The following is a 16,708-nucleotide window of genomic DNA, read 5'->3' as shown; positions in this document are numbered from 1 at the left end:
GTTTCATTTCAATTATACGTAGGGTTGCCAGGTGTCTGGTTTTGGCCCTGACAGTCCAGTATTTGCAGGCTCTGTCTGGTTAAAAAAAAAAAAAAAAACCAGAAAATACCAGACATCTGTTTTTCTCAGATGGAAGGCCACTTGGGTCAGTCTTCCCCTGCCACATCTGGCGGGGGGCAGAGGAGAGTGGGGAGTGTGGTGATATAAAGGTGCAGTGACTTTTTTTTTTTTTTTTGCTCAACCAAATTTTTTCCTGCCATGTTTGGTATTTTTTTTTAAAGTATCTGGCAACCCTAGTTATACTCTGGTGCAGTCACAACATGTGTTTTCTTTCCATTTCAGTCACTAGGCCATTCTGTATCGTGGCACGGATGCAGTCTAATTCTGATTCAGGGTACAAATTACTACATTAAATGCTCTCTTTTTATGCAAAATTCAGAGTGTTATAAATGAGAATGTGAACCTGTGGCCAGGTCCCCGATGGCTGCATAGCCTAGCACAGGCATGTCCAAAGTCCGGCCCGCGGGCCAATTGCGGCCCGTGTTCTAGTTTAATACGGTCCCACAGGTAATTTGGCAATATCTATCTTTTATGGCCCCCAATGAATCCATATGTATTGAGATGAATACATTGTAAAATCTCAGTTAATGTCAGTTGGTCTAAATCAGTTATAAAATATATTTGGACACAACATGTATACTTGGTGTTATGTTCCTGTTCATATTTTTTGAACTTAAAAGTTGACAGACAACCTTTATTACCAATAATATGTAATGTACTTTACAATGTTCCTGACATATATTTCAGCTTCCTGGATTTTTTTTTCATCTGGCCTTCAGATATGAAAGGCAGAGTGATTTAACACCTGTTTAGATTTGTCATCCATGTGACGAAATGAAAAGTATGCTGTTTGCAATAAACTTTGCATAAAATAGTTAATTTGCATTTAATTTTAATGGTTCAAAGAATGTCAGGCAAAATGGTCGGCCCTCACGCATGTTTACTTAATCAAATCTGGCCCTTTTTGAAAAAAGTTTGGACACCCCTGGCCTAGCAGCTAGGTTACGGAATAAGCAGGCAAAAAGGCCAGTGCTCCTTCCTCAGGAACTCAAAAGTACTGCCCAGTCAAGTCCTTAAATTTTGGGTGTGGCTCCAAAAGCCCAGTGAGGGCTTACTTATTCCCGTGGCTCTCATGTAGACAAGCTCTGGTTTGTGTCCTGTAGACTGCTGGATCTGGCACCTGCTTCTTTGCTAGTTAGGCCCTAACTGAGCCAGGCTCCTTCCTTTTTTCCTCTCTCCAGGCCTGTCATTGGCTGCAGGTAAAGCGAGGCGGGGCAAGCTGGGCCCAAAGACTTTCTTTAACCCCTGTGATGCCAGACCATCCTTTCTCCACTCCCTTACAGAGTCATACAATGAAGGCAATTTTGCTAAGGAAAAGGCATAAAAAGACACAGATTGGGTCCCAAACAGCTTAAAATCTAGGGAAGGAATACACCAAAATAGTACCGGGGTCTCCACTATCATTCTAAGGAGGTTTCTAAAAATGCTCTCTGTGGTAAAATTTACCCCTTGTGCAAAGAGGGCTAAATAAGGCCTAAGCATCATTTAAATCTCATGCAAAACCATTTTTGTCTTTCGTGGTATACTGTCCTTACGCTACTCCAGGGCACATGGGTGAATTTCATCCCTTATTCATACAATTTATTATTTTGTGATGGAGAAATATAAGGAAGGGAAATGATCTTCTGGTTTCCAAAGCCACAGAGCCAGTGATATTTTTAAAGAACAGAAAAAAATGGATGGGGAGAAAATCACCCTTAATTTATTAGAAACAGACCTTAGTCTTAACAATGGGAATTCTGGTAAAGATGTTTGAGGTTTTCTATACTGGCAATTTTGAGCAACTTCAGTGATAATCTGCATGTGTAAATAGAGGCACCGGAAAACAGCAAATTCACATTTATATATTGCACTAACACCTGGTGACAAAATATCTTAATTTTTGCTTTTGCAGGTATCAGTTGCTTACAGCAGCTGAAACGGTGTTCCAAGACAACCAGTGAGAGATACCAGACTTTTATTGTGTGGGCCAACTCCTTGAGTTCTTATTTAGGTAATGCCCCATCAATAGACATTTTGCTTGCGTAAGGATTGGATTTGACCCAAACACACTGAGACTTGGCAGAACTGTTGGTGAATTGCTCAGCCTAGTGAGAAACAGTCAAGATCTGTAACCGTCCACCATTCAGAAAGGTGTGAAAAACTAAGAGATAGACAGAGGCTAGCTGTTAGCAAGGTAAGCATTTAAATGTTATTGTTGTTTCTGCATATTATAGTGAAGCTCAGCAATGTGTACTGCTTCTCGGAGTCCTAAGCTAGAAACAGTGTTGTATTGTGGGGATTATATAGCTCCATCAAGGTGTTTTCTGGGAGTTTCACATAGAAATTATCTGGAATTATTTCACTAATGAGACAGATTCTCTGTGCTAAATGGATCTACTGAAGAGTTAGTGGGGCTGGGGAAGTGTTCATGTGCTAATCAGATCAATAACATGTTTATTGAATATCTTAAACATGTTGCTACAAATTCCACTCCCATTTAGACATATGAAGTGAATGGAATAGCTCTGTTGTAACTGGCAGTTGAATTTGGCCTGTTGTTTACTTCAGTCTGTGCAAGAAGGAAGGAGTGTGGGCCTGCAAAAATATGGAACTTGGGGATCTGCAAGGAGCTCTACCTCCATCTGCCATACTGCTCTCAGCCTCTCATTCTGCCTTGTTCACCCTATTTCTACCTTCATCAGCCATGCTCACATTGGCTGTCTTCCATGCCCAAATTGTAGGAGGGACATTAGCCGCTGAACCACGTTAATAATGACTCCAGATAGCCATGGGATCCATAGCAGAGTATGAGCAAGTGCCTCTCGATCTCCAAGTTCTTAGGGACATGCAGCCCTGCAAAGAGCATTTTTTCCAGAGTGTTTCCAGAGGTTTGTCTGCCCTCTCTACTAACTCGTAAGGCAAGGGCTGAAATACGACCCTATCTTAGCTTATATCTTTTATGGCTGATAGCATGAAGGTCACTTGTGAGCCAAACTTGCAGTATTGTCTCGTAATAATTTTCCAGGTAATAGTCTAAGAAGAGCACTGAGGAACACATCTATTCTTGGGAGGAGAGGGAAGGTCTCATTCTAGTACCTACCTCTGCTTATGTCAACTTCTTAGAACCTTCTTTTTTATACTACAGGGATATATTTTTTAATGAGTCTTAGGGTATATCTGATGTCTGATTTGTGGGCATTAATTCTTTGGCAAAGTGTCTGAGACGTCTGTCCTATATACATAGCAGAAGGACACTGTTGGCACATGATGTCATAGATTATACTATACTTCTATAGTCAAGACCTTAGGTACAACTGCATCTGCTCTAATCCCACATATGATGGATCATATGGTGTGTCCTGGACAGAAGCTGGAGGTAAGTAGCTAAGTGTAGCAGTCAGTGGGTTTTCTGTAGACAGTGGTATTTAATTTTCCATTAGTGATTTGTACGATCAAGAACACATATTTCTGTTTATCCAGAAGTATAATTTATGCCATCATGTGCCAACAGTGTCCTTCTGCTATGTATATTGGACAGACGTATCAGACACTTTGCCAAAGAATTAATGCCCACAAATCAGACATCAGACATCTTCACAAGGAAAAACCAGTTGCTTTTCATTTCAACCTACCTGGACATAGTCTTAACGACCTTACTACATGCACCTTACTTCAAAGAGACTTTAACACCAGATTATAGAGGGAAGCTTCCGAACTTTCATTCATGCTTAAATTTGACACTTTAGTAATGGGCCTTAAGAAAGATGCTAATTACCTTACCCATTACAAAGATAGCTTCCCCACTTATCACCCCTGATTAGTCATTAGGCTCTCAGAGGGTACGTCTACACTAGCCCCCTAGTTCAAACTATGGAGGTTAATGAGGGTGACCGAAATTGCTAATGAAGTGCGGGATTTAAATATCCTGTGCTTGATTAGCATATTCCCGGCCGGTCACCATTTTGGAAACTGACTAGCCCGAAGTAACTGCCTGTGTCTACACGCGGCAGAGAAGCGCGATTCCGAAATAAACCCCTGAGTTTGAATTAACAGTTAAACCACGCGGGCAGTTACTTCGGGCTAGTCAGTTTCCAAAATGGCGACTGGCCGGGAATATGCTAATCAAGCACAAGATATTAAAATCCTGCGCTTCATTAGCAATTTCGGTCACCCTCATTAGCCTCCCTAGTTCGAACTAGGGGGCTAGTGTAGACGTACCCAGAGAGAACCTGTGGACTTGCAAGGATTTCATGAAGCAAATTTAGCTCTTTCAAAAGCTGTCCTCCTCTTCTCCACCACACACATCCCAAACAGTGCAGTTGTTTGTGAAAACTGCAGTTTCCGCAATCAAAAGTACAACATTTACCGTGGCTTTTATCAAAGATTTCAATTCCCCTCATCTTAAGGAAAATGACCCTTTTATTTTGTTGTGGACATAAAATTATGGCCCTCGGAAAATTGGAAGCATTTCTGTTGAAGGAAATCAATTTTCTCACTGCCATATATGATCAACATGTCACAGCCATCACCCAGATAATAATAGTAAAGTACAAGTAAAATGGTTGGTAATACTGTCTTCAGGAAAGAAAAAAAAAAAAGGAACAAGATAACACCCTTCTCTTCCCAAACATGTTTGGGGTTGGGAAGGAAAGAAGGCAAAGCTTCTTCTCTTGATCAGTGCCTTTCAGATCAAAAACATTTTATTTTATATATTGATAGGCTAAAGCGTTGCTGAAACTGCCGAGAAATTTGTTCTTCCCGGAAAATGGTAAGCACTTTATGTGTAAACCACTCTGGCTCCTTTTCAATCAGACTGTTAATGGGTGGCTAATAGTAAAGAGATGTGACCAGCCTGAGATGACCCAGGAGTCTGTTTAGGTGGAGGTAACCGTGAGAGTACAGAAGCATCGTCTTAATTTGCAAACAAAAGGAGGCATCAAATCTGACCTTGCTGTGGGAGTGTTAATGGCTTCTACCGATCCTCCCCCCCTGCCACTTAGCATCTTTTGTGCCCCACCTTGGGAAGCTTCCCGGCAGAAGTGTGCATTAGCAGAACTCTACAGTAACAAAACGCTGGCCTAGACAAGCTAAAACCATTACAAGTGATTAAATGATGGTTTGATGTTCACTATAATAGACATGCTGCGTCACTGTTATTACAAGCAAACCGCTCCAGTAATGCCGTGTGAGTGTGTATGCTCCACGTCGATCGGGACTCCCTAAACCAAAGGGCAATCATTTAGCTTTGCTTGTTACAGAGTTGCTGCTGCAAAATAAAACTAAGCAGGCGTGATGAAAAAACCTGTGGATTTTCAGAAGGCAGCATGGAAAATGACAAAGAATGCCAATTCTAATTTTCTACACGAGCTTCAAACTCAGTGCTTCATGGGACCTTCCCTGTCCAGTTGGTCTGTCTGTCTCAAATACTGAAATGGCCAGAACCTGTAAGAGTTCAAAGGGGAAATAGCATTGCCACAGAATGCAGCAAAGACTGCCTATGTGCTATGACTTTGGGCTAGTGCTAAGGGGTGTGTCTAGACTAAACCTCTCTGTTGACAGAGAGATGTAGATTAGGCACATCGAAATTGCTAATGAAACAGATATTTAAATATCCCACGCCTCATTAGCATAAACATGGCCGCTGCTTTTTTCAAAACGGAGTTTTTTTTAAAAAAAAAACCAGCAGTCTAGATATGGATCTGTTGAAAATAAAGCCCTTTGAGACAGATCCTGTATTCCTCAAAAAATGAGGTTTACAGGATCTGTCAAAAAAGGCTTTATTTTTGACAGATCCACGTCTAGACTGCCATTTTTTAAAAAAACCCCTCAATTTTGAAAAAAGCTGCGGCCATGTTTATGCTAATGAGACACAGGATATTTAAATCCCTGCTTCATTAGCTATTTCAATGTGCCTAATCTACATCTCTCTGTCAACAGAGAGGTGTAGTCTAGACACACCCAAGGAGACAGATGTGATTTGGAGTAGCAGAGGTATATCCTATTAATTTGAATTACAAACTGGATAATTTCCTAAAGTTTCAGAGGGGTAGCCATGTTAGTCTGTAACTGGAAAAACTTAAAAAACAACAAATAGTTTTGCAGCATCTTAGAAATGAACAAAAAATGTAGATGGTATTATGAGCTTGCAGTGATGTTCAGTTGCTAACTCTTCTAAGGTTTTGTCTTTTTAATTAATTGTTATGGTGGAATAAGTGTCTTTATTAACTTTATGCAAATCAAAATAGACTAAAAATAAACAGAATCATGCTCTGACTTAGACTAGTTTGGTCTAGATGTCATTCCTTTTAAAAAGAAATAGATTAGAACTCCCTTTGATGTCACTGGGTACTTTGCCGGAGGAAAGACTGTGAGGACTGAATTCCTCTGTAATATTAAGAAGTGGCATAATACATCCAAAGGCTTAGAAGAGCCTCGGGAGTGGCCAAAATGCACAACATGTAGGTCAGAAAGGGGTGCTCAATTTTCCCTAGTGCATAGCCCTGATGTTGAGATTTCCAGTGGACTTTTGTAACCTCAGGCACATTAGTGAATGGCCAGATAAACATCTGAACAGTAGGATGCTTTTATAGAGCTAACTGGAACCTAGAAATTGCCATTCAAGAGAGTCTATTCAGTATCCACTCCTGTGGGATCACACTTGTGCATTCTGAGCTCTGCTTTGAGTTTTGGGGTTTGGCCAAACCCAAAAACGGGTGAAAGAAACAAAAGCAGTTGAAACCACTGAGTTTCCCCTGGTTTTGCACCAAAGCTACAAACTGACTAAGGGTCAGTTCAGAAGTATGGTAAAACTTAACAGCAAACCTGGGCTGCATTTCCAGGATTAGATTCCTAGAACCTTAGACTAGGGGAGCAGGAGAGGTGTTCCTCACTCTCTGACCTCCCAAGAAACGTTCCTACACCTGAGTTGGGGGAGCAGGTGGCATGGAAGTATTACAGCATGTGGACTATAATATGAAATCATTGCTTCTTTCCCCTGGAACCTTTACATAATTGCATATTCTAACTGCTTTAAGGCGGGTCACTATTCTCTTTGTACCCACAAGAATAACAGAAAGGGGACAGAATAAGGTTGTAACCCTTAAATTATAAACTACATTTCGGGAAAATAAAAGATAGAGAATGAAGCTCTGCACCTCATGAACATTCCTCTTCTTTGTTTTCTGCTTTAATTGGCTAGTTAATGTAATCCGTGGGGTACATATACACGAACTGGGCCACTCACATCTCTCACTGCTGTTGTTTCAAGCTCTTTCAAAAGACAAGATATCTCTCTGTCAGTTATTCTGAGTTCACATACTGAAGATTTTCTTTACATCTGTAGGGGTTAGTGAAGTGACTTCATAAGAAAAGTAATGAAACTTAGCGTCTGTAGCACAAGATTAAGCCTCCATAAAAAATATCAGCCTACCAACCTTCTAATCTTCCATGACCCAGCAAACCCAATTCAATTCTTCACACTGAAATTTCAGCCATGCTACTTTTAAGTGCTTTGTATTCCCTTAAGAATATTTTGCATAGTTCAGAAACTCAGTCTCTCTTTATGGCTAAATGCTTCCAGGAAAATTCTCCTGAAAATAACTTTCTTCCTCTTTGAAGCTTATTTCCTTCTTGTTTTGTTGAGTTATGTATTAAATAACTACAGTTCTTCAGAAAGGTTTTTGGTTTATTTGTTTGTTTGTGTATAAGTGGACAATTACCCAGAAATGTTAGGTTTCTGGGTTGAAAGGAGAGGCAAGTGTTCAACGTTTTTGTACGCTTAAAATACAGTAAGAGTAATGAGAGCTACCTGACTGTCTCAAGCACAGTTGTCATAGACAGAGCTTAGTTTTGGCCAATAAATAATAATTTCTATAGTATGTTATTTAAAATGATATTTTTAACATAATGAAGCTATATTGCTATACCTGTCAAAGACTCTAAACTAGTGTGTTTTTCAGAATCCAGCAAACTGGAATGACTGCATTGGTGTGTATTATAGTAAATTATTTCAAATTATTTTTTGTCAACTGTTACTAACATTAAATTTAAAAGTTGGAAACTTTCTCTCAAGATGGGATGTTGTCCAAAAAATAGATGCTTAGCTCAACCACAAATAATGGACCTGATTCAGGAGTTACTGGGTGAAATTCTGTGCAGGTCAGACTGGACAGTCAGGATGACCATAAAGCCTTTGATTACTTCTTTTTTTTTTTTTTTTTTTGCAAGATAGTTAGTGGAGCCAATAGTTAACATTGCTTCTTGTTAAAATGTTTAACTTTAGAAAGAAATGTGATTGGAAATAAACTGAGCAAAAGGATGTGGGTATTTCTTAGCAACTTTCCTTCTTTGATAATGGGTAGCCATTTTAGCATTGTAAGCATAAGGACTTGTCTCCACTACCTTGGGGATCGATGCTGCAATAATTGATCTACCAGCCGTCGATTTATCGCATCTGCTGAGACGTGATATTTCGATCTCTGAGCATTCTCCCGATAATGTGGTACTCCACCAGGACAAGAAAAGTAGCCAGCATTGACGGGAGAGCAGGTCCCACTGACCTTACTGTATGCAAGATGTCATGGTAAGAGCGTCAACTTTATCTTTGCTATTTGCATAGCTAAAGTGACACAGATTAGATCAATGGCAGGGGGTAGTGTAGGCTAGGCCTACAATGGTATTCTTGGCTACAGCTGGCATTTATTAAAGTTTTTAATTTTTGCTAAAACTACATATTTCACAAAAACATGACCCATTTAAGCAAAAATACATTATACCGGTAACGATTGGCCATGACATCCTGTTGATTATAACAGCATCAGATAGCCTAGTGTTAATAATTTTACGAAAAATTGCATCATGGGTACCAATTTATCAGCGTCATCTCCCATCCCATGCCTTCCCATGCACCACTGACTTTCCCGTTAATGCAAACAGTAGAAAAACCCTGTGTCCAGTTTACTTCTGAAAAGGGAAAGAACTACTCAGATTTAAACTGGACACTTTCCACAAGGCCTGCAAGCAATCTCTACTCTGAGCGTGAGGACTTCACATCACAGGAGCAACACTCAGCTCACATGTGAAACTTGCACTTGACTTTCAAATCCCATCTGCTAGGATACACACTTTAGGTTTTCATTTAAAAAAAGACTTCTCCTTTAGGCAGTTAATGAAGCCACTTAAGCAGGGGCTTTACCTTTAAGCATGTGAGGAGACCTATTGATTATTAATATACATGTTAGGGGCTTGCAGGATTGGGGCCATACTATGAAGTTCATAAAAGAGCATTAGAGCAAATTAGAGCATTAGAGCTTCACTGTAAGCAAATAAGGAGCTCCATTGAAATCAGTGGGGCTACTCACAAGATTTACCAATCATATGGTTTAGTGCTTTGTTGGACTGTGAGTCTAGTGGCATAGATTATATATTTTAAAAAAACCCCTGAAGAATTGCAGAGTCCTTTTGCAGAAATCTACTTCCATGAATAAATATAAATGTTTTCAAGCATACAGCTGATCACTCGATAGGTGCTGCAATACCAGAGATGTTCTGCAACTTTAAATACAACTTAATTGCATCTTTTTTAAGAAGTAGAAAATATAGCTAAGCTGTACTAACAACATGGCAAAGACCTTTAAAACCTTTTAAACCTTTAATCCATTATTTAGTGCTTCATTCTTTTAAAAGAAATCTGTAGTTATATCCACTCAGAAGCACAACCTTGAAATAAAGTGTTTTCAGACATGCACAGAAAGCATTAGCTGCTTCCACTGCAAGATGACACCTGTGTACCCATACGTCCTGATCCCAGAAGTCATGCTTCAGAGTATAGACTTATTCATTCAAAAACACTTCATCTGATTTATATCAAAGTACCTGCTCCTGGCTACACAGACTAAGTAAATGTCCAACTTGGATAGTAAACATTCTTGTCTTGAAATCTTTCATTTTGGCATAGTATCAGGCATTTATCATTATGGTGTTTCATACCCATGCATCCATAAATATTTGGTTTTCATTGTAGGCAGACCTAAGTGTCATGGAAAGTTGACCTGCAAGTGAATCAGAAGAAAATCTTATCTCTGGCCTTGGAGAAAAGGAGATAAAAATGAAGGGAAAGTTTGAATATAATAAGGGAAACTTTTTAACCTAAATGAAGTAAATGTCTTCTAGTTAGTTATTAACTTTTCATGGTAAATGTGGCTGGTTGGGATTAGAAAGAGGTTATCTGTTCTAACATTTCTTAACACTTCCCTAATGTTATCAAGCATTAAAAGGTAACATTTATCAAACATTTACAACATGTGAGTCAGAACAAAGTGCAAACATACAGCTCTGATAACATCCAAGCTGCCATTCCAAAACATGACCAAATAGCGCTGAAATATTTGCTTTTAGATGATACATTCTTTGTCATGAAAACATTTAACTTTTGAAGTGCCCATTCAGTTAAAATCAGACAGAAACCCTTACTTTCTTTGAATGGTCCCGAAACCCAGATGAAAAAAATGAAGAGAAGGAGGAGGAGGAGGAGAACAAGGAGGATGCTGCTTCAGCTTAAAAAGGGTCTTTGCAGGAACAGTTCTAATGGTCCTGTAAATCCTTACATTATTATTTCTTAAACACCAATGAGAATTCTCTGTGAAAGAAAAGCTTGCAGGATCAGAGCTTAAGATGTCCAACTGCACATCTCCTTTCTCAGCAAAGAATTGTGTTAAAAAACCCAGACCCAAAATTTCAGCTGTCAGTCTATAGCAATGCTCAGGAAATGGCAGGAGAAGGTAACCTCTAAAGGCTTAGACTAACTTCTACTGAAGCAAATGGGAGATCTTCCCATTTTGCTTGGACGTAGGCAAATCCAGCAAACACCTATTATGGATACAGTCATACAGCCAAGACCGCAGCAGATTTCCTTTGTACTAAAGGTAGAGCTTCTTTCACAAAACTAGAATATTCAAAATCAATGTCATTTAAAAATAATCAAACTACTGCACCTCTTCATCTGGTAGCAACCTAATCTACTTATCTTGCCTACACATTTTTAAAGCAGCCTCTGTTCGATTTCTACACATAACCATGCCCAGTATATAACTTACTGTACGTTGAGTGTTGTCTCTGACTTATCCAGTATCAGGTGGCAATTCCCTTCTTCACCCAGTCTCTGCTGCTACTGCAGAGACACTAGGATGATTGTGGGCTCTGTCACCATAGTTCAATTTCAAATGAACACCTGTTCTCATAGCATGCCTCTCAGAAGTGACCGTGTATAGTGTGCTGCTCACTTTCTAGGCAAGGTGGCTGGGGGGAAAGGGAAGGGGCATATACAAATCTGATCTCAACTAGGCAGGACTCTGCTGAAGTTCAGACCTAGATCCAAACCAGAACATGCCATTGCTCACTGCGCCTGCACGTCAGTGTTAATAGTTGTGTTTCAGACAATGGCAGTAGCAATAGTAAATATTGTGAATAAACAGCTTTTGCTACGGGCTACAGCCAACAAAGAAATATCAAATCAACAGTTTGTTTTACTGCTGCTGCCTGGCTCCCTAGACATCCAACACCTCCTGAAATGCTATCAGCTCATTGATTAGTTCTGGCTCATTAAAATGACACACATTTTCTTGTTAGTTTGCAATCCCCCCCCCCCCCCACTGATTTTCAAATTTGTAATTATTCATCACCATGGGGGGGGGGGGTGGATGGAAGCATGCAGGGATCTAACTCTTCACTCTTTTACATCGAAGGGAAGGACATATGCTGGACTCCGGCACATAAACACTATCATAAGGGGTATTTAATGGGCTAGGCCCAGGGGAGATTTTCTCCCCTATGCAAAAACAGCATATGGCCAGCATAGAGCGACTACTCCTATGTTACCCTGATTGGCAGGTCCCATCATAGGGGGCATGCTAGAGATGTGACTTTGGTAGAAAGGCATGGATCAGGGAGAGTAGCAGGCATAATTGTAGTTCTCAGCACTATTGGGACAATTGTAGCCCTCAGCATAACACCCTAGGACAGCTCCAATTTACACCAAGCACTGTTTCTCCCAAAGCAGTTCAGATTCTGGACAGTGCTAAGGGAGCAAAAAGCCCCCTATGCCTAACCTCTATTTAGACTGTGCTTTCCAGGCTGAATTTCTCAAGAGATGGAGCACAGAATCGAATGTTACATATTTCTCTGTCACTGGTTGATCTATTATTTATTATTATTAACAGTAATAATAATAGAAGATTAAATGTGATGGACAGCTAATTTACACTATTGTGGGTTAGGCATGTTGCTTCTCTCTTTGATGCACTAATGAGTTTGCAGCAGTAGAGACTAATTATTAAAAGACATACAACTGGTATAACAGGTAATCAGTACCTGGTACCTTTCCACTTTCTTTTCTGGTTAAGATTTATGATAACCCCTTCTTGTACCTTTTCCAAGCACTACTCTGAGCATCAGCTTTTGAGAAATGAAAGCAATTCATCAAGCTTTGGTGAAACTCTTAATTCACACTACATTTCACATATATATTTTTTCATATATTTTGTATGAGAGGCATTTTCATGAAGCAAAACCCAGGGATATTCAATAGCTTAATGTTTTATTTAATTGCTGGAAAAATATTAACTGCGTCTCAGAACCACACCATTCCAAATATATTTTGCCAAAAATAATTTGATTTATTTAAATCTTTGAGTAAACTAGGCTTCCATTTTTTACTGTCGATTCTAGACTCTACAGAAAAGTGTTATGCTAAATTCCGTCACTGTACCCTTTAGAATGCCATTGTCAGAATTAGCAATTCTACAACAGAGCCAACAATCTATTCTGGGCCATGTTCTGATTCTAATTACAGCAGCCTTTATGCAGAATGACTCTTGAGTTTAGTGAAATCACTCTGGATTTACTTTGGTGTCAGAGGTCAGAATCTGGCTACATTTTAGGACATTGTTCTCTCAGATGCCTAGCCAGATTAATTGGCACAATTATATCCTCCTTTCCTCCTTCCCCCTCAGGTCAATCTATATGTCAAAGGCTTACAAGCTCTGTTGAGTCAGAGCTGAACAAGTACTATAGGGAATGGGCTACTATGATTTGCCCAGCCTGTGAAGGTCCAAACTGTTTTGTCTTTGATGTAGAAGTCACAAAAATACTCTAACCTTTCATTCACTCAGCCTTCCCCTTCTTAATGTGAAGGGCTAGAGACACTTCCAGAATGGAACAGGTTGTCTCCCTTCATTGGGAAGCAGTTAATGAACCCCTTATATGCACTTATTACTTCTCCGGTCACAAGACTAGAAAACATTTGGCATTCACAGTCAGAAAATAATCTTTCCACTAGAGAGCTGCTTAGCCAAAGGGGATGGCTTAGTGATCTAAACATCTAGGGTCAAATAAAGCTCTGGTGGAAAAGAGAGTAACTCCACTGGTTTCAGTGGGGTTCTACCCACTTATTCCAGGGATAAATTTGCCACTGGACTCCATGGAAATACAGGTTCAGATCCGGATATGCAGCACTAGGTTAAGAATGGTGATGTCAATTCAGCAGCAGATGAGAAGGTATGTTACGAGCTTCTAGATAGGAGTAAATATGGCTCCTTAGTATAAATATGGCTCATTGGGGTAGAAATGCAGCATAGTGTCAGTATAAATGCTTTGGTTTGTATGGGGATAGGAATTTATGAGGGATAGGAAAGTAACCTCTGTCTTGTGTTTCTCTTTTTGTTTTTATTTGAATGTTTATTGAATACATCTGGCACACCTATTTGAGAGAGAGAGAGAGAGAGGGAGAGAGAGAGGGAGAGAGAGCCCTATAGTTTTCTTATAATTCTGTATGAGAAAAGAGTACTTTACAAACCTGAATCTGACTTAGATCCAACAAAATATTGACAATGCACCATTCCTTCTCCCACCAATCCCCAGATTCTTCCTTGCACAAAGTCTTCTAATTTCTTGCTCCAGACATTTCCTCTCTTCAGAGCTTTCTTCTAGTTCCCCCTTATGTTCCCCAGTCTCTTTTTCCCATTATTCTCTAGTTTCCCTTAGCCAGATTAATTGAACTGTCAGGTAACTTATATCTATATTAACTTTGGCCTTGGAGTTGCTATGATGTATTGACAGTACTTTAAGGAAAAAGACCAGAAGTGAAATCATTAAAAAGTTGCACTGTTTTTTCATACTTTGACTCATGTTTTGTTGAAACACCAATGCTGCAAAAAAGCATATTCAAATTCACACGATCCTATCTCATTTAGCTACATCAAATACTATATTAAGTTATTGGGGGGGGGGGGAAGGCGGAGGTTTGAGGTTATTATGAACAAATGTGCCAGTATACCAGCATACCTATGAATTATATCTTGAGGTGAAGGACAGGAGTAAGTTAGCATTCAAAAAGATGGCTAGTAAATGATTATTTTAAGAAACTGTATTTGTCTGAAATTATTTGCATCTTGCTACAAGTGCTCACTGAACAACCAACAAATGTCAATTACGTGCGGATGTTTTCTAACTTCTCTAGAAACTGCTGAGTAATAATATACCATTATTAGAGTTGGTCAAAAAATTGTCAGTTTTCCTTTACAGATTAATTTTTTTAATGCATTTTCATTACAATATCCTGAAAAAACAATCAAGACTTTTTTTTATCATAAAATCCAACCCCCTCAAACTATTTTTTTCTGCAGCTGCCAGATGAAAATGTTTTGGTTTTCAGCAATATTCAGAGAAAAGGTTCTAAAAAAATGGGTTTTCCAGAATATTTTCTTTGTTTTCCATTAAAAGTTGAAATTTTATGTTGAAAATTCTATTTCCAACCAGCTTTAGTCACTATGTACTGAATTAATGGATTGTGATGTATAAATATATAAATAACACATATACTATCAATCGGAATGTGGAACATCTGAACGCTGTCGGCGACAGAAAAGTTAGAGTTGCTTCGAAAAGAGATGGAGAGATACTGATGTGATACAGCTATTCAGGCACTTCTTCAGAATAAACAACGAGCGAAAAGTTAAGACCCCGGTATTCAGCATAATGGATGCTCCAAATAGGAGGGGAAGACCCCACAGAGAATGGGTAGATGTTATAGTAGATTGGTGCGGAGCTAGTCTACAGAAACTAAGCCACTCCGCACTGGACAGGAAAAGATGGAAGGAAATAGTGAGGGAGGCATCAGACACCAATGGGTGTTGAGCCCATGGTTGTTGTTGATGATGATGTGTAAATATCACCAGCTACTGTGCTATCACAAATAATTTTTTCTTGCATCTTTTGGTGATGTCTTGGCTATGTCACCTTCTTGTCTATTCTGTTTTTTGTCAAACATTTAATCCAGTAGCTTGCAGCTCCTCATTAAGGCTACATCTAGACTGCAAGCTTCTTTTGGAAGCTCAACAAAAAAGCGATCTGCTTTTTCAAAAGAGAGTGTCCACATTGATTGGAGGCTATCTCGCATTTCAGTTGTGATTACTGTGGACAAAGTGGCCACCAGGGCACCTCTGCTTTTTCCTGGAGGCCTCTTCTTTCAAAAAAACACTCTCTTCCATGTCCACACATGCCTTTTTCCGAAAAAGCTTTTTTGGAAAAAGGCTTCTTCCTCATAGAAAGAGGTTTATCGCTGTTGGAAAAACCCCTCTGTTCTTTCGACTTTCTGTTGTAAGAACACAATAGCAGTGTGGACGTAAGTTTTTTCCGGAAAAATTGCAATGTAGACATACCCTAACAGAGGAACCATGAATGATGACAGCTCCATTAGCCAACTCAAAAATGTCCTTTTCCCCCATTCCCATTTCTATAGTATTTCATCTAATTTAAGAAAGGTGATCAGTATTTTAGCTTAAAAACAGAGAAGAGTAAATAAGTAATAATTGCTAGAAATTCCTTTTTCTAAACTACTTTGGCTTATTTTCACATTCAGAAAAATAATCAACTCCAGCTCTCTATCCTGTCTTGTTTAGACTTTCAGTGGGAAAAGACAATGATGCAATGTGAGAAATCTCCCAACCAGAAAGCTGGTGTTTTGGATATGTGCTTCCCAGAACTATGCAGTAATGAAGTCCCTAAGTGATGTTAGGTGGCAATTACACCTGACGCAAAAACATGCTGATAATGGATTCTTGCAAATCTCTTCTCCTTTAAAGTAGACATATTCGCTTATGAATGAAGATGCATATACTTTGATCTTAAAATCACATGACCTTTTCTTTCCATTTAGTCCTGGAAATCCATGAATTCAATGCTCGAAAAATGCAAGAAGGAAGCATTATTTAGAAGGTGCCATAAGTCTTACCTGTCTGAGCAGTCTCAGTGATTTCTATGAGACTATGCATGGGGATTATTCATAAAATTTACAGGATAAAATTCCTAATTATATGGTTCCAATCCTGCTCTGCATCACTCAGGTGAGTAAGATTTATTCATGTGATGAGTAATCCCACTGATTTCACTTAGACTGTTTGCACAACCAACGATTCCTTATGGGTATGTCTACACTTGCTCCCTATCTCGAGATAGGGATGCAAATATAGTGTACTGATATTGCAAATGAAGCGTGGGATTTAAATATTGAGGAATAACAGTTATTTCAAGAGAAGGGTTTTCTCTCAAAATA

Source organism: Pelodiscus sinensis, chromosome 14 (assembly GCF_052426305.1).
Source record: "Pelodiscus sinensis isolate ZL-2025 chromosome 14, ASM5242630v1, whole genome shotgun sequence".
Lineage (NCBI taxonomy): Eukaryota > Metazoa > Chordata > Testudines > Trionychidae > Pelodiscus > Pelodiscus sinensis.
This window is presented reverse-complemented; position numbering follows the sequence as displayed.